This window comes from Leptidea sinapis, chromosome 12 (assembly GCF_905404315.1).
Source record: "Leptidea sinapis chromosome 12, ilLepSina1.1, whole genome shotgun sequence".
In the NCBI taxonomy this organism is placed as follows: domain Eukaryota; kingdom Metazoa; phylum Arthropoda; class Insecta; order Lepidoptera; family Pieridae; genus Leptidea; species Leptidea sinapis.
The window spans coordinates 3,585,577-3,609,420 of NC_066276.1; positions in this window are offsets into that span (position 1 = coordinate 3,585,577).

A 23,844-nucleotide genomic window follows, 5' to 3' on the forward strand; every position below is an offset into this window, starting at 1 on the left:
TCGTTCATAAATTTTGTTATTAAATTTAATTTGGGTAATTATTCATAATAAATGAGAGTCATGACTTAAAAAAATTATAATATTTATAAATTCACATTAAAAATAAGTTTCTTTTATATATTATGTCTACTAGCAGTTGCCCGCGACTTCGTCCGCGTATAATTTCTGATTTCCTATGAGATTATTTTCCTGCTGGAAGGTCAATCAAACTTATCGACAAAAGTCCTACCGCTAGTAAAAATCGTTCATACCTACATAGGTTCTATTTTTTCCAAACTTCCCCGTAAACAAAATTTCAATTTACATATTAGTCTCCACGTTGGTACAACTGGTCTTGAAAGAAACAATATCTGAGATGTACAACGGCTGATTTCAAAGTTTTATTCTGGCTTTATTATTAAGATAAGATTATCGAGTAGCATAATTTCGTAACCAGAAATTGTTACTATATGTTTAAATTCAAATTGGTAATCCAATGGTATCAAGGGAATCCTAGGGATAAAGACTGTTTCCCCTTGGTTGACACCAGTAAAAATGGTGGCTTCGATCACATGTTTATGCAAGGTCTTGACCTGAAGTCCATTGCAAAGGTTTGGAGGTCTTAGATTGCGCATTAAGATAGTTACCTATATTTACTTTTAAGGACAAAACATTAACTTTAGGCCATAGAACTGATAACTTAAGGCAAGCCATAACTTCATCTGCACGTGTCCCTCGTGAGACCCTGACTCTGCCCATAAGTCGGTAACAATTCCTTATATCTGTACAACAGCAAAATTACATCCCCTATTTAACCACCCTTAAGGGGAGTTTTTCCAAAATAACGTATAGGTACAGATTTTAATTGTTATTTAAGTTACGATTATAACGTCTTTAACTTCAAACCAAATGACTTTCAAATAACCTTCCAAGCCCCATTTCACCCCGTTTGGCGTGGGGGATTTTCAAACATTCCTTTCTTCTTGCACTTACGCTCTAGAAAAAACCTATATTTCCAATTTCATGTTGAAAAAAATATAATTAATACTTTTCTGTACAAAATTTACCCCCCTATTTTACCACCCTTAAAAGGAGATTTTCCAAAAAGACTGTGAATTAAAACTTTGTCAAAATCATACTACAAGAAATATGAAAGACACTGGGATCACATATCATCAGTAAGTATTTTGTATTTTATTAATTACAATGTAAAAATAACACAAAGCGTTTGTTACAAAATTTGAAAGATGCCATTGAGTGTCAAAATGCCACGCACACAAGCACCTAATAATTGCCGTAATAAGAAAGTTATTATTCTTAGGTATCGTATCTAGTTGGAGACTAGTATGAGTGCCACTAACTTTACAAGCACGAAGTCGCAACAAAATCAAAGATACGGGAAGATAAAAGTTCACAATCATGATAGCCCGAGAAATAAATTTCAAAGGAAGTATAGCATTAATCTCGAGATTGAGTAAGGTCAGTTGTCAGTCAGTATTAGCGCTCCCTCTTGCCTTTAACTTGTAATAAATGATCTCCATCGCTCCGTCACATTCAGACCCGTGAGGTTACTTCATTGGTCAGCGGAAATCATTTGTCGCTATTTTATCTGTTGTATTCTAACAATGGAAATTTTTGCAGTTAGGACCTATAGCTTCTCTTTTTATTATTCAAATTCAAATATTTTAATTCAAAACAGGATGTGACATCACTTATTGAAAGTCAAAAACTACCACCCATTCCAAAAAGCCTCCTGAAGTAGAACCGAGAAGAATGGGCCGAACAAACTCAGCGGGCTTTCTTTGTCATCAAAAAATATATTTACAAAGTAATATTGTACAAGTTTTAATTTTATGTAGTCATAGTATTGTAAATATAGTTTAAAGATTTGTTTTGTTTGAATTTAATTTAAACTTTAAATTATTATTATTCTCGTAATGAATTTGACCTTTATAATATACGATACATGATGAACTATCAGTATCTATTAAAACTATTAGTCGATACATACGAGTAATGTACGCTGTCTGGCCTAGCTTTAAACAGCAAAGAGATAACCAAGCTATGAAATAAGTGGCAGAGAATAACCTCAACAAAGCAAATGTCTATCATAGAAGGCCCAAAACGGAGAAGAAGAGCAATACTATCAGCAGCGATCACGTTCGTACTTGGAGCACCAGGAAAATAACAAAATATACGATAAAACTCACATAAGAAAGTTAAAATATAATAATTATAAGTATTTTTATTTTTTTCAATAAGCTAGACATGAATTAGAAAAAAATGAAGAGATAATGCTATATTGTTATAAAATCCACAAAGATTTCTAATCAGAATAAATCCGTTATATGAACAAGCGTGCTATAATAAATAGTTAAAAATTTAATCCGTGAGTTTAAAATAATGAAGAAATGTATTATTCAGACAAACTTAGTTCTAATCGTAGCTCGGTAAAGTTACAATAGTTTCTGTCATGCAACAAAATATTTTGCCTTTAAATATAGTAGGTACTGGTTATACGTGGTAAGGGTGAATAATGGTATGTATTCAGTCTTACTCTTTAAACCATTATTCTGTGACTCACAAGCCACTTACGGTTTACGCCCGTATTTCAAAGTGTTTTTTTTTTATGGAAAAGGAGGACAAACAATTATACGGGTCACCTGATGTTAAGTGATCACCGCCGCCCACATTCTCTTGCAACACCAGAGGAATCACAGGAGCGTTGCCGGCCTTTAAGGAAGGTGTACGCGTTTTTTTGGAGGTACCCATGTCGTATAGTGCCGGAAACACCGCACTAGGAAGCTCATTCCACAGCTTTGTTGTACGTGGAAGAAAGCTCCTTGAAAACCGCACCGTGGAGGACCGCAACACATCCAGATGGTGGAGATGATATCCTAACTTGTGGCGTGTATTAAATATATCATTGTCTTGTAACCCATAACACAGGCTATAGATGCTTAACTTGGGGCAAGATAATTTGCGTAAAAAGTGTGTCAATATTATTATTGTTATTATTATTATTATATCTGTATTGGCTGTTATAAAAATTCAGGAACTTTAGGTCTTGATTTAATATCCTGTTTATGTAAACAACTTATGAATGTGACCGTTTGTTTCTATTGAATAAATAAATAAATCATATGTTACGCTACGGATTAATCAACTTTTATTCCCTTTAATAATGCAACGTAACTCTCAAATAAATTTTCCTTATATTGTGTTAAGTTTATGACGATAACATCAGCGCTATATTAAGCTAGGATGCTTTAACGACGCTCACAGGCGCTGCCTCTCTGGTTTGATTAACTTTCCTCATTACTGACTCCTATAAAGCTTAAAGGCGTTCCGCTGTCGGCTTTCGGTTTTTAATCGACTACAACATAATATTACACTGTTTTATCGCTTGTAGGAAAGGCCTTATAAAGACGTTAATGCCTGACATCGTAACGCTGTGTTTAAATTAAGTGCAATGTGAAATGTGGAGGAAAAATAAATTATAATACCTTTTTAAGTATTTATATATATTTTATAAGTATTTGCACGTCTATGCGATGCAAAGATTTCGTTCTAATGTTGTGCTTTGTATGTCTGACTGAGACACAATCCTGCGGAACCGCCGCTACGCCACTTCATGGGGGAATTTTGCTACTGATCTTTCTCCATGATTTTAAGAAATGACTTATAAAACACGGAGAAGACACTGGTTTGTGATTATTTCATACTTAATGAAAAATAACGGGGTTGTCTGAAGAATGTCTGCTAATATATAAATAATAAAAAAAAATGAAATTCCACAGATATTGCGCAGATAACTCTGTCACAAAAATGTATGTACTTCTTAAATGAGATAATAATTTTTTTATGAAAATAAAGGACGAGACGAGCAGGACGTTCAGCTGATGGTAATTGATGCGCCCTCCCATAACAATGCGGTGCCGCTCAGGATTCTTGAAAAACCAATAATTCTGAGCGGCACTACAATTGCACTCGTCTCCTTGAGACATAATATCTTGTCTCATTTTCCCACAACCAAAACACAGTAATGGTTATACATTACTGCTTCATGGCAGAAAGAGGGCGCCGTTGCGGTACTCATGATCTAGCCGGCATCCTGTGCAAAGTAGCCTCCCACTGGTAATTGCTTCGCTCGACAACACGTCTTATCTCTTGAGAAACACTGTTTCTTTTTGAAAATTTGAATTAGAAAGCCGGTGTAAGGAAAGAAGAGAGGAGGACTTACCAGAGCAGCAGCTATTCTTCCACCACGTGCAGGGTCGCGAATTTCCCTCTTTTTTTATAGGCCTTTTCTTTGAGTGGCCACTCTTTCTATCCGAATTCAATAATAATAAAAATAGGAATCATAAGATACTTGATCACGAGATTACACTTAACGAATTAATGAGTTATCACGGCGTTGACAAGTTCAATACATACTCCTCGCGCACGATCAGCTGTGCTCGCGGTATTTCGTAAGAGTGAGGGAGAGGCTGCAGGTAGGAATGAGAAAGAATTAGTGCAACTCTTTGTGCACCCACAATATTTAATTTATTAATAAATTAATTGATAAATTCGGTGACTGTTACACTATTTATAAAAACCCCTTGAGACATATTTGGCCTAAACAGTCATAATAAGTACAGTACATCAACAGACTTGCTTAACGTATTATAATTCCTTGACTCTCAAGAGAGAATATCAATAAACTACAGACGATTTTTACTTTCCTCAGAAATTTCACAAACTAATATAAAAATACATGAAACAGAGTCTGAATATAAATAAGGCTGGGGACACGCAAGAAATAAATAAATACGGTCCCAAATGAATTGATAAAGTAATGGTTACAATAGCAGAATCGCATGTCAATCTTGTGTTGTTCTTTCAGAATGATGTAATATGTCTCTGTCTGTCTTTTAGACTATTCTTTATCTGTTTCTATGTATAAAATAACATTTTCTTTTCTTAACTCATTTAATTAAATACTTTTAAAAGGATTAGAACATAATGAATAATTATAAGTGACCATTTGATGTTTGATAACAATTAACATTGCTTATTATTTAACTCAACATGACGAATACTTTCCGGGTACGGTTAACAGGAGTCGAGAATGTAATTCCTTTATTAGCATCATCATCATCAGCCGGAAAACATCCACTGCTAGACGGAGGCCTCCCCCAAAGATTTGGACGACGATCAGTCCTGCGCTGTCCTCATCCAACGTATTTCGGCGATCTTGACCAGATCGTCCGCGTCGGTCCGTCTTGTGGGGGGCCTACTAACACTGCGTCTTCCGGTACGTGGTCGCCATTCAAGGACAAAAGTTTAACTTGACTTTACTATTCCTATATTATAAATAAAATAAATTTCCAAATACGAAAAGAGAACAATAGAATTAAGAATAATAATCAGGGAGTTTATGAGTTGTAACACTACATATGGCCAGCCCCGTTATAAACAATATCATTTGTACAATCTTGATAGTTAAATATTATGTTGAACATAGCTCACAGTGATTTATTCTTACTTAAAAAGTTTAGAAGAATCGGCTATTTTGCACTACCATCATAAAGCCACTAAAAATCCACCAATATTATCACCATGAGAACAGAAACCTCCATATCAATTATATTTCAGTGAAAAATATTTAAAGAGAAGACCGACACTAATATACTTTACTAACAATTTGAAAGTTAAACTACGCTTTACTACTAATAAACGGTAAACTAAGTTTAACTACTATTAAAAAACTACTACCTATAATTTGAGTAATAATTCATAGGAGAAAGGAGTGAATATAAGCGATTTCTACGAGTTTTTAATTTGTAATTCTTAACCCAACATATAATAATTCAAGATTCCTCAACTGTCCTACAAGTTGTCAGTTTACCTCAAGGTACACCTGAGTAGAAGAATCGAATTTTTTCACAAGGTATAATTTTAATATTATTAGAAACACAAGAAAAACTTTCATGACGTGACGTCACCTCTCCCCACTTCTCAACCCACTAAGACGTCCCCGACACGTCCCACACACCGCCTTCGCAGGCGTAGGCGCGGTCAACCACAGCAAACCGGTGGCACTCGTCACTCTGACGATATCCAGGGTCCCGCAACCTAGATACTACACACATAGTTTTGATACTCGACGAGATGTTAGTCCTCGTCCTGTAATCGTTTCACTCCACCCACAATCATACACGGACTGACTGTCGGACTGACATACACCACTTACACAATCAAAATAACACTCCATAAACAGACATAAACATACATACATACAAACATTCATACCAACATACATACATACACACTTACATATGTTATACAATACATCACCGCACTCAACGGCGTGTGTGTTCTTCTCATTTTTTCATCTTTCATCTTCATCTTCAATCTCTCTCCTTCCCACAAGCACACAGCCGGTCCGAGGTTTAAGTCTCCCTAGGAGACGCCCCGCGACTATTGTTTCGTAGTCTTTGCGGCCTCCACGGTTTACATCATATGTCGCTGTAAAATCCTTCAGGGCTAACAGACATAGATGAGGTTTTTAGTAGGTAGGGGGCGTCCGCTTACACGGGCACTCGAGTCCGCCATATGGGCCCCTTTTCGGAGTCTTCAATACGTAAATGTATTTACCTCCTCAAAAAAAATCGTTGACACATTTCCACTGCAACCATTGACTAGTTAGGTCGCTACTCTGCCCACTTCCGTTCGAATAATAGTCAATGTATTATTTGAAATGTATTCTTAGAAGCTTAAAAAATTGATCTATTTAATTTAAAATTTAATCATTTAGATGTTCGCTTGTTTGTGCATTTTTAAGTTGGTGGTATTAAAATTTGTCAATTGTTATATAAAAACCGCATTTGATCTTAATTTCTAAGAATGTTATACATTATTTCTTACTACTGTTAGGTTGCACTTACAAATATTTACATGAATATTTTGTGAATTTAAACCTACAACTACTCAGTTGCAACTTCGCCACCGCAATATTTCTACGAAGTTCCTAACAGCAAGTGTAAAGTACATTACGGTGATACTTCGTCGGGTTCAACATTATCTCAGTAAAGTTGCAGTGTGATATTAATTTAGCGTACATTCCAAAACTCAAAAAAGTCTTAATATATTTTAAAGTTTTAAGTTTATGTTAGACAACCGCATGTCACACGACAGAGGTGGAGATTTTATTAAGGCGAGGTTTATAAGGAACACAATTATATTAAATTGTATAGGTTTGTTCATAAGGTTATTAAAACTATTGGAATAATATTATTAGTTAATTTTTTTTAAAAGAATATTAGGAAATAATATTAGTTTATAATTGAAATCTCTGGTAAGGCATAAATATATTATTTTATTACTATAGAGAAGACTAATAATGTCGAAAATTCCAATGTTTAATTACATACGTAATGCTAAACATAAATATAAAGTATTAACATTAACAAGAAACGTGTACTAAAATAAAATAAGTAAAAACATTTATTTTCAACTAGCTGACCCAGCAAACGTTGTATTGCCATATAAAGTAATAAAAATAAATTTATTTATTAAAACTTTGGGGTATATGAGAAATAGATGACGCCTTAAGATTTATCTATCTACATAAAGATAATCTGACACATAGTTAAATAGTTACAATATTTAATCTACCAACTATAGTTAGCTAAAATTAAGTTTAAGTTTATTTTTACCTCCTGAGAAACTAAAAATTCTAATTAGTTATTCATTTGAAACTATTCTATCAATTTGATTTCTGAACGACGGGGGACACATCAAAGGAAAAACAAAATTGTACTTTTAATTTAATTCCAGAGCATTATTTTTTAATTATTTATTATCCTTTTAAACCTTCTCTGGACTTCTACAAATAATGCAAGACCAAAATTAGCGAAATCGATCCAGACTCTCTCGAGTTTTAGCGAGACTAACGAACAGCAATTTATTTTTATATATATATAGATAAGTAGCAAGATTTAATAAGTTTCAGAATAAATTTTTTTCTAAATTCTTTATAAGGAAGCCCAAAAACATACATACAGAAAAAACTTAATTTATTTATAGGAATTAAGTGCTCGTGGTAAAAAGCTGTTTAAAGTATAATTGTTTAATATATTTGTATATTTAATCCCAGAAATAAGAGATGTCACGTAAAAATAACAAATTGTTTGCAAATTAATTTTAAATTCTACTTTTAGCAGGAATAAGTATTATATCGAACTAAAATAAATATTTGTACAAGTTTGTTCAAAAATATGTAACCTAAGGTGAAATTTTAGACGGAATGATTTGTCTCGAAAACCTGTAAATGCGAGATTCATTGCAAACTTACTTCGGAATGAGCTTTGATGTAGACAGAAATAAATTGTAACGGTTGTATATTTTATTTTGAGACCAGAACCTATGCAACTACTCCCAACTAATAACTTATTGAATCCCTGAATTGATTTTGTATTTGACTTTATTTAAATTATGTTTTGTACTCAAATTACTTAGTCGAAATTAAATTTTTAATATAAATTTTAGTTTGTTGTATACATTATTGCTTTCTCGGGTAAATGTACAAATAGACAAATCTTAGTTCAATGTAACTGGTATAACTCATCATACATCATTATCATCATGTGTTTTTTTTTATGAAAATAAGGGGCGAGACGAGCAGGACGTTCAGGTTCAGACGTGACGGAGCAGGGGGTGCTAAGAAACCCCGGGTTTTTCCCTATGTTTCTCAGTGCCATCCGTTTAAAAAGCACCGGAAAATTTCAGATTCTAACCTCAAATTGATGGATATATGATGTCAAGTGGCCCTTCAGTCCCTGTATGATGCTTCCCAGTATAGGCAGCTAAAAAGACAGGTCTCCAAGTCTTTGACTCGCAATATACAGCATACAGCGTAACAAAGGCTCTAAAGTATTCGCTCGCGACTTGTTTATTGGGCAGAGCCAACTGACGAACCTGATGGTCGTTTCGTCTAAGAAGGTAGTTCCTTTTGAAGGAAGTCGAGCAGTTCTACGGACAGCTATACACGACCAGACGGGTAGGTACCATTTATCAACATGGCTGACTACTTGAGTAGTCAAGAGCCAAATTAACACGACAATATACCGAAGATATCTCAGACGTCTACCTGTACGAGATAAGTATATCCCTGAAACAGCTTAAAACAAAAAGGCGCCGGGTAATGATGGAATAACAGGTGAGCTTCTGAGAGCTGGTAGTACTCCTAAGCTTAAGATTCTCCCGAAGCTATTAAATTTCGTCATCCTCGAGGGCAAAACGCCAGAAGCTGGGCACAGAAGTATCGTGATACTGTTCTTCAAAAATTAAATTTTATTAAACAAACACATTGCTACCATACTATAGTTATAACAGCACATATTATTCAGTCATTACAAATCCGATCTAGTTCGTTTTTAGTTCGTTGAACGCTCCTGTGCATTCAACGCCGACACAATCGAAAATGACCGGAAATAACCGAATATTAAATATTCGCTTTCATGTGTTACTTATGCAAGTGAAATGTCAAAGTCATCACTATCATTTTACAATAAAACTTGCTGACCCGACAGACGTTTTCATAATAAATAAAATATTGTTTTTTATGAATTCGTCATTAATTAATATCAATGCTCAATGTTGTTATAATGAAATTGTTACAGAACAGAACTGTCAAACCGTGCGTCAATAAATTCTCTCATAGAAAATATGTCCATACAAAACAAATATTGAAAATAAAAATAATTATTGGTGCCAAATCGAAAAAGAAATAGAAATTTCTCAAGTTGGGTTATACTGCAGTTCATGAAGTTATCCCCATTAAAATCCGTTCATTAGTTTTGGAGTTCACTGCGAACAAATATCAGGACACTGGACTTATATATATTAAGATTTATTAATTTGTGTACTCTTTGAAAATCATGACTTTGCGGTAATGACATAACAAGAAACTGGAAAACAATATTCCAGTCATAAGCCTTAGTAACAACTAAACACAATCAACATTATTTAGAAGCGCTGCAATCAAGTTCATTCTGTACAGTTTTATTGTTATTGTTTATTGAAGTGTTACTGCTTTCGAGAGACATGCGATACGCATTACGAATAAAGCCATGCAGCTATACAAAATCATGTTTGTACTAGCTGGTGCCTTTGGTAAAATAAATAAGATAAAAATATTCATAGTAAATTTTATACTGCAGAGCCTAATATTTGCTTGATATAATGTGATAAAATAATAAAAAAGGCATAAAAAGGCATTAATTTCTTCAAAATTGATCCCTTTAGAATTCTTTTCGATGTCATTTCTAATATACTAGACACTACTACCGCTTCGGAAACAAATGGCGCTTTGAGAGAGAAGAGGCGGCGCAAGAAACTCTCCCAGCAATTTTTTGCGCTATATTTAATCAAATATACAATATTCTATATATCGGTTTTACATTTTACTTTTAACACTTACACTTTAAGAAACGCACAATCTTCTTCATGAGAAAAGATGACGAGGAATACGTTCGTCTGATGGTCAGTCATTCTGTATTCAACCCAACGTCTGAGTGGCATCATATTTTCGCTAGTCAGTTTGAGCCATAACATGTTAAATCCAGTAATTTCACTAGCGATGGTGCTTTTCAAAACGGAACACAGGAATGTTTTTAGACACTGGAAAAAATCGTAGTTTTGTAGTAATAAATTTATAAAATGTTAAATATGCAATTGACACTTTAGGTACTTCAATTATAACTATATATTAAGTATTTTATACAAAGGAGACGGCGATTTCTGGGCCAAAATGTAATAAATTGAGGTATGGTATAAAAACTGTCATATTTTTCTATTTCAAAGTATAGAAAACTTTGTCTAAATTCACAATCTACAAGAATCTTAAAATTATGTTTTCAGTGTCTTAATTGACACTAATTTCATCCTTTTATATCTAGGCCCAATAATGTATGAAAGGGTATCCGTCTCCTTCAACAAACCTCTTTACATTGTAAATATCACTATATAAAAAATTAAATAACGACATTATATCATAAATCACATACTGTTTTACGTATTAAAGTGATTGCACAAAATCTCACGATCAACTTACCTCAATAAATGGGGTAGAAATTGGTTCAATAAAGTTTCTTACTTAGTCCCTAAATAGCTGTTAGCCCTTGACCGCAAAACTGCCAGAAAGTCCAAAGTAACAAATCAATTATTTAAATGGGCATAGCTTATTCAATCTTCGTAGGGCCCTAATACTTTACTTTGTTAGTCACTTCAAAGTGGTCAAAGACAAAGGGATTATTTGCATGGTTAAAATAGAATAGAAAGAGAGACTTGAGGCGTTGTTTAAAATAATAGCTATGTTAGCTCTTTGGCGTGTTTAGAACATGTATAAACAATATCTATTATTGCTACCAAATTAAATTAAAAAAAAGCAGGCAAGTGCGAGTCGGACTCACCCATAAAGGGTTCCGTAGTAGCAAGTAACATACTAGAAAAGTTACAGAAAGAACACAAGGAAAAAGCAAAAAATGTTTGCTCAAAACTATACAGTGGAAATGAGCTTTCATCATTTATACGTATTAAAAAAACTACTTTCTAGATCTCGTTCAAACCAATTTTCGGTGGAAGTTTGCACGGTAATGTTAATCATATATTTATTTTAGTTTTATCAATCTCTTATTTTATGTGTTATAGGAGGGGACACATTATACAACTTCAGAGGTGTCTCTCGCGCAAACTATTCAGTTAAGAAAAAAATCTATTAAAAACATACAGAAATTTTTTTTTTTTGGTTTCAGTTCTAAGTATACCCCCAAAGTTATTGTTTTTTTTTTCTATTATTGTGTGACAATATTAATGCAGTTTACAGAATACATCTATTTACGACGTTTCAATAGTATAGTTCTTATAGTTTTGGAAAAAAGTGACTGTGACATACAGACGGATAGACAGACATGACGTATCTAAACCCTAAAAACCGACGCAAAAGAGACTGCGGTCTTTGATGCTGTTCTATTTCTAATGCTGAATTTATTGGAAAAGTCCTAAGGTATATAATTTATATAGATTATATAATTTACTAGCTGGCCCAGCAAATGTTGTATTGTCATATAAAGAAATATAAATATATACAATAATTACAATTTTTGGGGTATAACGAAATTGATGACGACCGATTCTCAGACCTACCAAATATCGAAAGACCTACCGATATCGTACCTGAAACTTATCGTATTACAATAATTACTATATTTGATTGCCGTCTTGCAACCCTATTGCGAATCTGTGGACGGAATAGAATAATATAAGAATCGCAATACAAAAATAGGTGTTGATCGTAGACGGGTGAAAATTTTATCACTTATTGAAAGTCAAAAAACTACCACGCATTCGAAAATTAATGCCTCAGACCTGAGAAGAATGGGCGCAACAAACTCAGCAGGCTTTTTCTTTTTCATCGAATAAATATGTTTACAAAGTAATATTGTACAATAAAACTTATTATTTAATAGCCTGAGGGCGGTCACTTCATTGCCAATCTGTGGTATCATTAAGTAAGTCATTTATGTTATAGTAACCCTTACCACACAAACGTTTTTTAAAAATTCTTTTGAATAACGTAATACTTTTGTTTTGAACATTTTCAAAAGCATATAATACATCGCCCCACAAAATACTTACTAACTCGACTTAGCCGAGTAGTAGGCACCATAAGCTTATGTCTGTTCCTGGTGTTAACATTATGGTTATCACAGTTTCTGGCAAATTCACTTATGTGCATATGAACATACATTACATTATCAAGAATATATTGAGAAGCAACAGTCAAGATGTTAATTTCTTTGAATTTTGTTCTCAATGATTCTTTAGGACCTAGGTTATAAATAGCGCGAATAGCCCTCCTCTGCAGCACAAATATTGTATTCATATCGGCAGCGTTGCCCCATAGCAATATACCATAGGACATAATACTATGGAAAAAACTAAAGTATACTAGTCGCGCCGTATCTATGTCAGTTAATTGTCTAATCTTTTTAACCGCGTATGCTGCAGAACTAAGTGTCAAGAAAAAGAGTCAATATGTAATTTGGAATCTAGAGTTATGCCAAGAAATATAGCAGATTCCACTGGTTCAATCACCTCTCCGTTTAACAAAACATTTGCATTTACATTTTGACATTTGGTACGGTAAATTTAATGTATTTAGTTTTCTTGCTATTTAACAATAGGTTATTAGCGCTAAACCAGTACACGATGTCAGATAAAATATTTATTGTAATACTTGGTAAAAAAATAATTTTATTCATTATTGTTTTACACATTTTCTAACCATATTTAACCCTTGTTCAGGCATTAGCTATAAATAAATTTAAATGTTGTATTAAGAAATGGCTCTGTCGTAAATGCTTTTACTCCACAGCTGAATATCTAAGTGATCGGACAGCCCGGGACTAGATTATGATTATTTTATAGGAATAGCAATAACAGTACAATATTGTATATTTTTATTAAAAAGAGCGCAAAAAAACAATGCTTGGAGAGTTTTTTGCGCCGACTCTTCTCTCTCAGAGCGCCATTTGTTTCCGAAGCGGTAGTAGTATCTAGTATATTAGAAATGACATCGAAAAGAATTCTAAAGGAATCAATTTTGAGAAAATAAATGCCTTTTTATGCCTTTTTTTATAAATCAATATAAAGTCGCAATAATGTGAAGCCGATAACTTTTCCGCGATACAATTACGAAGTTCACTGAGTTATTAATTGAATGATTCTCGATAAACTATTAACATGTTTAACGAAAACTCACATCAAAGCCTTTGCGATAAAAATTTCCTATCAAGCACTCGGAGCCATCGGTTTTATTTTCACTAATTATTACCTCTAATGAAGTGAACATTTCTGATGGCGTACTGACATTTTGCAATGCTAAAATTTTACTAGTGTATTAAAACATGAATTTATTTCAACAATAGCGTTCGCTGCGATACCTTCTGTGTAGATTTCGTTAGTAATTTTATTCACAACTAGCTGAATCGCCAACGTTGTTTTGCCATATAAGCTATTTTTAGAGTTAGACCGTTTCTTGGACATTGCAACATTACTTTATTTTCCAAAAAAAAAACTTAGCATAAGTTACTCCTTATAACATCAGCTACCTGCTGATAAATCGGTCCAGCCATTTCAGAGATTAGCCGGAACAAATACATGTAGTAAAAAATGGTTATTCCTATATTACAAACAGACACTCCAATTTTATTTATATGTATAGATGACATGGATTCTAATTTTTATGTACTGAATGTTATGAATGAATAAAAAAGTAGCCTTAATTTCTCCTTATGAGCTATCTCATATATAAAATTCTCGTCTTACGGTGTTTGTTACCTAACTCCTAAAACGGCTAAACCAACTTATAGGAAAATTTGTGTGCAATTCGGATAGGTAAAAGAAACGGTCAATATCTATTTTTCATACCCCTAAATGATAGGTGATAGGTGAGATTTTGTTTATTGTTTTGACAACTTTTTAATTTTTATTTTATTATGATTCAGCATTAAAATACATGCAACTTCAAATTTTCACCCCTCTACGATCAACCCCTGCTTTTTAATCACCATTTTATATTATTATATACAATATATTTGATAGGTCTGAGAATCGGTCGTCATCTATTTTTTATACCCCAAAATTTTTACTGTTATTGCCAATACAACGTTTGCTGGGTCAGCTAGTTTTTAGAAAAGTCGCAGCAAAATTGTTTCGCATGCAATTGGGGTTGAGCAGGTTGTCGACGGTAAAGTAGATCCTGTAGATGAAGCCACAACCTGGGAGTTGAACAAAACATACCAAGATTTACATTCGATGCGTCACTCGAGCAGTTGGCTTAGTTAGTAAAAGCACTCGGACGGAACCCGAGAGGCGTGAGTTCTAGTCACGCATCCTTTATAAATTCTGGTTACTTACACTTTATAAATTACTAGCTGCTTTCCGCGACTTAGTCCGCGTACACACATGACTAAGCATGAAGTACTTATAAGAATCTTTGTTTCTTCAAACTGTATTAACATTGTATTAAATGAAGATATCGCAATATTGTTCTTGTAGATAAGGGCCAAGTGTCTAAGGAATAAAACTTAGAAAACTTAATTATTAAAATATATCCAATAGTTTTTCCATGATGCGAACACAAATGAAAACCAATATCATTTGATTTATATCTTATACACTTATATATATTTTTTTTATTTGAGGGGAAAAGAGTCATAGGACAGTAACAGGTATGAAGATGGTTCTCATCCATTTAATACCTAAATTAGATTCGATAATTCAAAAATCTTCGAAGGTTCATCTTGACTATTCTACAACGATAAACTAAGAAACCACTAAATTTAAATGAAATTTGACCCAAAAAATATAAATATTCATCCTGTAGAGTATCAACTTTACCCATTTATTTCACTACATTCCCGCCATACTTCAGTTTTGATACACTGAACTAGTTATTGGGAGCAAACATCTTGTGAGGCGTTATCTTTGGATCAACGGATACAAACACGACATGACTGAGTCCGTTTACCAAACGCTTGACCCATCGCTATCTCTCCAACGTTCGAAGTCGATGCTTCATTTACTTTACTAGAACATCCTGAATATCTTTATACTAGGAAATAAGTTCAAAGGGTTTTTATTATTTATTACAAGTTTTAATACCTCCGTTCTAAGTAATTAACTGCAAAATTAAAAGGAACAATTTGCTAAGCTTCTAAGAATAAATTTCAAATAACACTATGACTAATATTCGAATAGAAATTGGGCAGAGTAACGCCCTAACTCAGGGAGACATTGCATTGAGACAACCGGAGAGTAGAATAAAGATATTAGAATTATGAACTTTACGTCACTCGAACGGCTGGCTCAGTGGAAGAGCACTCACACAGAAAGCGAGAGGTCGCGGGTTCGAGTCCGCATCGTACATAAATGTTGTTTTCAAATTTAATTTGTGTAATGGACACTTTAAGTAAACTTTAAATGTATTTTGTAGATTCTCAAAAATTAGAAAAAAATATTTCTCAGATGTGGTGACGTTAAGATTAAGTATAAGAATCGGTATGAATAACATTTGCACGTAAAATTTCTATGCTTTTACTGAAAACTACTCTAATGAAATAATTAATTTCAATCTTACATTTACTTTTTGAGAGACAACTATATAAAATATAATAATCAAAATAAAATATGGTTAAATCAAGACAAAACAAAATGTAAGAAGTCGCATTATAATGGTCTAAACGTTAAATTACCAGTGGGAGGCACCTTTGCACAGGATGCCGGCTAGATTATGGGTACCACTAGGGCGCCTATTTCTGCCGTGAAGCAGTGTAATCATTATTGAGATTCGGTCTGAAGGGTGCCTTAGCTAGTCAAATTACTAAGTAAATGAGGCTTAACATCTTGTAGGATCAATTGTAGGATCGTTCAGAATTTTTGGGTTTTTCAAGAATCCGGAGCGGTACTTCTTTGTTATGAGCAGTATTTTCATAAAAAAACAATACTCGTCCACTAAATTATTTAATTGTATTTTGTTCTGCCACGTTGTCTGACACTTTAATAACACAACGATGTGAACAGAGCATAAGATGGGCGTTAAATTTTAAACAACTTAACGGATGGGGATGTCCAATTCTACCCTTGTTTAAACCCTCTTATGAAACAATGTCACTAAAACTTAACACTGTGTTATCTATACTTGAAACAATTTCGTACTCATTTTCAGTATTATAACCATTAAAGTACTTATGCTTATGTGGAAGCACCGTTCCAACTGCCATCTGGATGTGTGGCGGTCCTCCACAATGTGGTTTTCAAGGAGCTTTCTTCCACGTACTACAAAGCTGTGGAATGAGCTTCCTTGTGCGGTGTTCCGGGACGATACGACATGGGTACCTTCAAAAAAAATCTCTTATACCTTCCTTAAAGGCTGGCAACGCTCCTGTGATTCCTCTGGTGTTGCAAGAGAATGTGGAAAGCAGTGATCACTTTATAACGGGTGACCGCTCGTTTGTCCTCCTATTCCATAAAAAAAAACAGTCTCTATAATCATCAAATATTTGAAAAAACTTTTTGTTTGAAACGAATCGTAGCTTGTTCCCAAAGCTTTTTTTTAGAGAGGACGAAAATACATTTACGTATTGAAGAACCCAAAACGGGACCTATATGTCGGGTTTGAGTGGAAAGACCTTCTACCGACTAAAAGTCTCCTCTGTAGTGATATCCCTAAAGGCTTTTACAGCAAATCCGGGTGCCTTGGAGGCTAACATTTTAGTGTTTCGTACCCAAAGAGTGATTAACTAACGGGAACCTTCATCCATCAGTATCACCAGTCCAACCCGAAGTAGTTTTGACTGAGAGTGTATTAATAATGCTTCTATAACAACAAAGTTTCACTTCTGGGATTAAATATACAAAATTTTATGTGTACCAAAATTTATGGTCGATGCGGCATTTTTTCTCCTCTCGAGTTACGTCCCCGTTTTCTGACCACTAAGCCAACAGTCTATATGACATAGCCAAGACCATCTCAAAATGGCTACTACAAAAATTAATAAATATGTAAAAGTACAATTATGACAAGGTATAATTAAATGTTCATAATACATTTAGTAAAATGGGATGGAACCCAGTGCAGATCCAACTAATTTTACAAATTTGACACAAAAAATGTAATAGATGATTCGGCAGCATTAATTGATAGAGTTGAGAAAATAGCTAGTAATTATCCCTACTAATATTATAAATGTAATGTAAGTTTGTTTGTTACGCTTTTACGCCGGAGCTGCTGAACCGATATTGATGAAATTTGGTGTACCAAGCTCTAGTGTATCGCTACAGCGATAGCTTGGGAAAGGACATAGGCTATATGTTATCCCAGAAAAATCAATGGTTCCCATGGAATTAGTGAAAAACTGATATTCAACCAATAGTAGGTCAAGTTTGCTATAGCAATCCTCCTCGAAATAATATTCATAAAATGTGTTGGGAACGGGAGCGAAAACGGGAACCAAACTAAGAATAGGATATGAGATATTCTTCAATTCAAAACTTGCTTTTTATTTTTAAAAATTTATCCTTTATCTACACGGATGACGTCACAGGCATCAGCTAGTTACTAAATAATTTTAAGGAAAACTTACAAATCAAAATGTCTGTTTTCATCTAGGATTAGAAAAAAGAACATCAATTAAAAATTTAATTATACGATTCACCTCTTTAGTTTGTTTACATAAATCATTTGTGGATTAAATATTTAATTATAATATATGGCTCCCGTTTTTGTTGGAAATATTTCATATAGAATCACATTTTAAAACCCCATAACGAAATTTGAGTAATTTTATGACACAAATGACCTCGCGTTGCGTTTAATTATAGGCATCCAACATTAATAAATTTGTTTGGTATTTTAGTAATCTTAATATAAACAAATTAAATGCATACATAAAATCTCAAATAAATTGCCTCAATTTGGACCTTAGTGGAACGATTTCATACCTCAGAATATTATTCTTTTGATGTCTTGATACTGAATTCTTTGGATAACAAATTGTTCTCACCTGCCAGTTTTTCATCTGACTGCATGCAACGTGTGCGTACGCATTGGTTCTAGGTGAAAATGTTGAAATAGGAAGCTGGTTTAAGGAAACAGGAGAGGACGACTTACCAGAACAGCAGCAATTCTTTCACCACGTGCGGAGTCGCCAATAAACTGACACAAAAAAGTGGGACGTTCTATTTGTTGTTATTGTCCATTAAGAGGGAAAGAGTGATTGGGGCCGATTGAGAGAGAGTCAGAAAGGGCGAACTTACCATGAAGCACATAGCGCCGCTAGTAAGTAGAACATCTTCCCTACTAGCGTTATATCATGCAGGTTTAGTGCGTGGCTACTAATAAGTAGAACATCAACCCTACTAGCGTTGTATCGTGCAGGTTTCGCTCGTTACCACGAGTATGTAGAACATCTTCCCTACTAGCGTCGCATATATAATATATAAAAACATTTATAGAACAGATTAGTATTAATATAAACGAGTTTTATAAATTAGTTTGCCAAAGAAGTTTCACTACTGACATGTGCACTTTGTACGCACGCAATTTTTCTTTTTTTATTTCTCACAAAGCTAACATGACAACTTTAACTAATAAATAACTTTCAGCAAAATTTATTTATAATGGAACAGGTGCCTGAGTTTTTACTAGCAGTTATTGCCTGCATAGATTTTATTTATGTGGTAATCTGACAATTGATTTATATATGATTCACATTTTGATTTATATGAAAGAAACTTTACATTAATTCCTCACGTAACTCATCATTATATAAAATGAGTCATTATCAATTTCTTAATTAATCAAAATCTACCACCCATTAGGAATGATATGCCTCCTACCTGAAAAGAAATAACCATAAACCGAGTGGGCCTTTTTGGAATTCAATTCAAATATTTTTATTCAAAATAGGATTTAAAATCACTTATTGAACGTCAAAAACTACCACCCATTCAAAAGAGACTGCCTCAGACCTGAGAAGAATGGGCGCAAGAAACTCAGCGGGCTTTTTTTTTATATAAAATATGGATAACAATGTGATATCGTACAATAAACATTTATAATTAAAGAGCCTGACGGTGTTCGCTTTATTCCCAGTCCGTGGTGTCATTAAGAAAATCGTTTATGCTATAATAACTTTTCATGTTTTTTAACAATTCTTTTAAATTTCATAACACATTTGTTTTGTACATTTTCTGGGATCATATTGTAGAAGCATATACATCGCCCAACAAAAGACTTACTAACTCGACCCAACCGAGTAGTAGGCATAACTAGTTTATGTTTGTTCCTCGTGTTAACATTATGAGTGTCACAGTTTCTAGAGAATTCCTCAATGTGCTTATGAACATACAGAACATTATCAAAAATGTATTGAGAAGCAACAGTCAAAATGTTTATTTCTTTAAATTTTTCTCTTAATGATGATCTAGGACCTAGGTTATAAATCGCGCGAATAGCCCTCTTATGCAGCACAAAGATGGTATTAATATCGGCTGCACTGCCCCATAACAATATACCATAGGACATAATACTATGAAAATAACTAAAGTATACTAATCTCGCCGTATATATGTCAGTTAACCCTCTAATTTTCTTAACCGCATATGCTGCAGAACTAAGCCTATATTAATATGGGGGCCCCACTGCAATTTGGAATCAAGAGTAATGCAAAGAAATACAGCAGATTCCACTGGTTTCACCACCTCTCCACTGAAACTAACACGCACAATGAAACATAACACTAAATAATATTAGAAACTTTGAATCAGTGAAAGTTTCATTCAAATTAGCTTAGCCATTTCCGAGTTTTGCGTGTTAAAAATGATACATAAAACTCATACAAAGGCAATGATATTTAAAACTTTCCTCAGTAACCTCAGCTACAACATGTATTTGGTTTCAACATGGTTTCTTATTTAACATGTTTAATTAATGTATAGAATAGATATGGAATAGGTGCTTTTTTAACTTTAAATCATATCTATTATGTCAATTAAAATTTAAAGTAAATGTAATGAACCATTTTAAAATATGGGACTAATATACTTTCATTTTCACCTTAACCTTCAACTTCACCTTCAAATTATTACTAATAGTAACGTTATTGTATCGTTCGTATCGATATCTTACTATTATCGTACGAAATTGCCGAAGTACTTCACGAAGTACATCCGTCATTTTCTTTGACATATACTTTCACGTATACTTCGGCAACTACATCGACTTCTACTTCGACAAGTACGTCGCCAAATACTTTTTATTTTGGAGTGTCATTTTGTTATTTTTGTGTTTGAGCACAGTGGAGGAGCATCGCGCGGGATGCAGTGTGACTCAAAACAATGAAGAACAACGACGACTAATGTCGCATTATCTTAGTGGTCACGAAACTTCGCCAAGTCTTAGTATTTGTCAAAGTACTTGGCGAAATACTTGACGAAGTACTTGTTGAAGTATTTGGCGAAGTAAAAGTCGAAGTAAATTTCGAAGTCGATAATGATAACAATGTAGAAAAAGAATTACTTGACGAAGTACTTGATGAAGTATTTGACGAAGTAATTGTCAAAGAATTTGGCTAAGTACTTGACGCAGTACTTCTAAAAGTATTTGGCCAAGTAGAAGTCGAAGTAAATGTTAAAGTCGATTACGATAACAATGTAGAAGTTAGTGTCGATGTAGTTTGTTCTTGGTGTTAACATAGAAAAATCGCCTTTTCGCCGAAATTTGCCTATGCAAATAAGTGATGTTTCTATATAGATACATGTGCATAACACTGTCAAGAATATACAAGTATGAGGCAACAGTTAAAATGTTTATTTCTTCAAATATTGCTTCAATGATTGTTTTGGACCGAGATTGTAAAAGGCACGAATATCTAGACATAGGAAAATAGCAAAATATTTTCAATAAACTATTGCTACTTTGCTAATCAAGTTTGGTACAGATTTTACTACAAACCTTATTTCCTTCGTGCTTGTGAAATTCCTTAGTCGATGAGATGAGATCTAATCATGCCAGCTGAACATTTTAGTCAGTTTAATAAAAAAGCTAAATTAAATAAATCCGTCATTTTCTTTGACATATACTTTCACGTATACTTCGGCAACTACATCGACTTCTACTTCGACAAGTACGTCGCCAAATACTTTTTATTTTGGAGTGTCATTTTGTTATTTTTGTGTTTGAGCACAGTGGAGGAGCATCGCGTGGGATGCAGTGTGACTCAAAACAATGAAGAACAACGACGACTAATGTCGCATTATCTTAGTGGTCACGAAACTTCGCCAAGTCTTAGTATTTGTCAAAGTACTTGGCGAAATACTTGACGAAGTACTTGTTGAAGTATTTGGCGAAGTAAAAGTCGAAGTAAATTTCGAAGTCGATAATGATAACAATGTAGAAAAAGAATTACTTGACGAAGTACTTGATGAAGTATTTGACGAAGTAATTGTCAAAGAATTTGGCTAAGTACTTGACGCAGTACTTCTAAAAGTATTTGGCCAAGTAGAAGTCGAAGTAAATGTTGAAGTCGATTACGATAAAAATGTAGAAGTTAGTGTCGATGTAGTTTGTTCTTGGTGTTAACATAGAAAAATCGCCTTTTCGCCGAAATTTGCCTATGCAAATAAGTGATGTTTCTATATAGATACATGTGCATAACAATGTCAAGAATATACAAGTACGAGGCAACAGTTAAAATGTTTATTTCTTCAAATATTGCTTCAATGATTGTTTTGGACCGAGATTGTAAAAGGCACGAATATCTAGACATAGGAAAATAGCAAAATATTTTCAATAAACTATTGCTACTTTGCTAATCAAGTTTGGTACAGATTTTACTACAAACCTTATTTCCTTCGTGCTTGTGAAATTTCTTAGTCGATGAGATGAGATCTAATCATGCCAGCTGAACATTTTAGTCAGTTTAATAAAAAAGCTAAATTAAATAAATCTTCAATCTGATAAGGCTGGTTTTCACTCGACGAGTAACTGAGTTTTCTTTGTTGGTAAAAATATCTTGAGACAGGGAGATATGATATCAAATACTTATCATTCAATGTCTTTTAATGTATTTCTCCATTCAGACTACGATCAAAAACGAAGATTTCACTCAGATACTGACTGATAACAAGTAAATTACAAAATATATATACATGATGGAATTCAAATATAATCACAAGAAAAAAAATATATAAGTATTTCGGTCTGAAGGGCGCCGTAGCTAGTCAAATTACTGGGAAAATGAGACTTAACATCTTATGTCTCAAGGAGATGAGCGTAATTATAGTGACGCTCAAAATTATTGAGGTTTTTCAAGATTCCTGAGCGACACTGCATTATTTTGGGTAGGGTGTATCAATTACCATCAGTTGAACGTCCTGCTCATCTCGTCCCTTAATGTCATAATAAAAACTGGAGTGCTGCTGGTCTTAAATAAGATGGTTAAAATATTATGTGCTTTCTTTTAAAGTGAAATCCTGGGTACAAGCGCCCGCTACTCGTAGACTATCACATCGACGTGATAATATTGTCTCGTGACTCTGTCAGAGTCTGCAACAAGGTTTGCATCGCTGAAGCACTCACGATCCCGTTTCCTTTGTCCTCATACGTGAAACCCTAACTGTATAATCCTACGAAGTTGGGAAAGCCACTTTGAAACACAATTTATTTTTGTCTTACTTTTATATTGGGATTTTATAAATTTCGTAGCTGGTGTTCTTTGCTTGGCGTTCTACCTAAATAAATGCACATTTACAAAATTCCATTTCACAATTGAAAATATTTTTTTTCCATTATTGCAATAATTATTTAGTTTTTTTCTGCTCTTGTAATAATAAAGTCCGTAATAATGTCCCAGCGGAACTGTCAAACTGTACGTAAAAAAAATATTTCGTTTAAGTTTTTATTCAGAAACGAAAATCGAAATAAAAACTATCCTATCTCTCAAGTTGGATTAAACTACACAGTATACAAAATATGATTAAAATCGGTTCAGTAGTTTAAGCGTTCATCGCGGAAAAGCAACGTTACACGAAATTTTTATTATAAGATTATTTTCCTGTACGTACTTGTAGATATAATAATTGTTTAAATTATAATATTTCATAGGCAATCGATATCGGTAGGGATACATTTACTTTACAAAGATGAAAAACATTTTTGGTTATTAAATATTGCCATGGGTATTTCAACCACAATAATACACACAAATATAAATAGTAGAAATAAGAACATGGAACTCAATGTAGTGATTACTT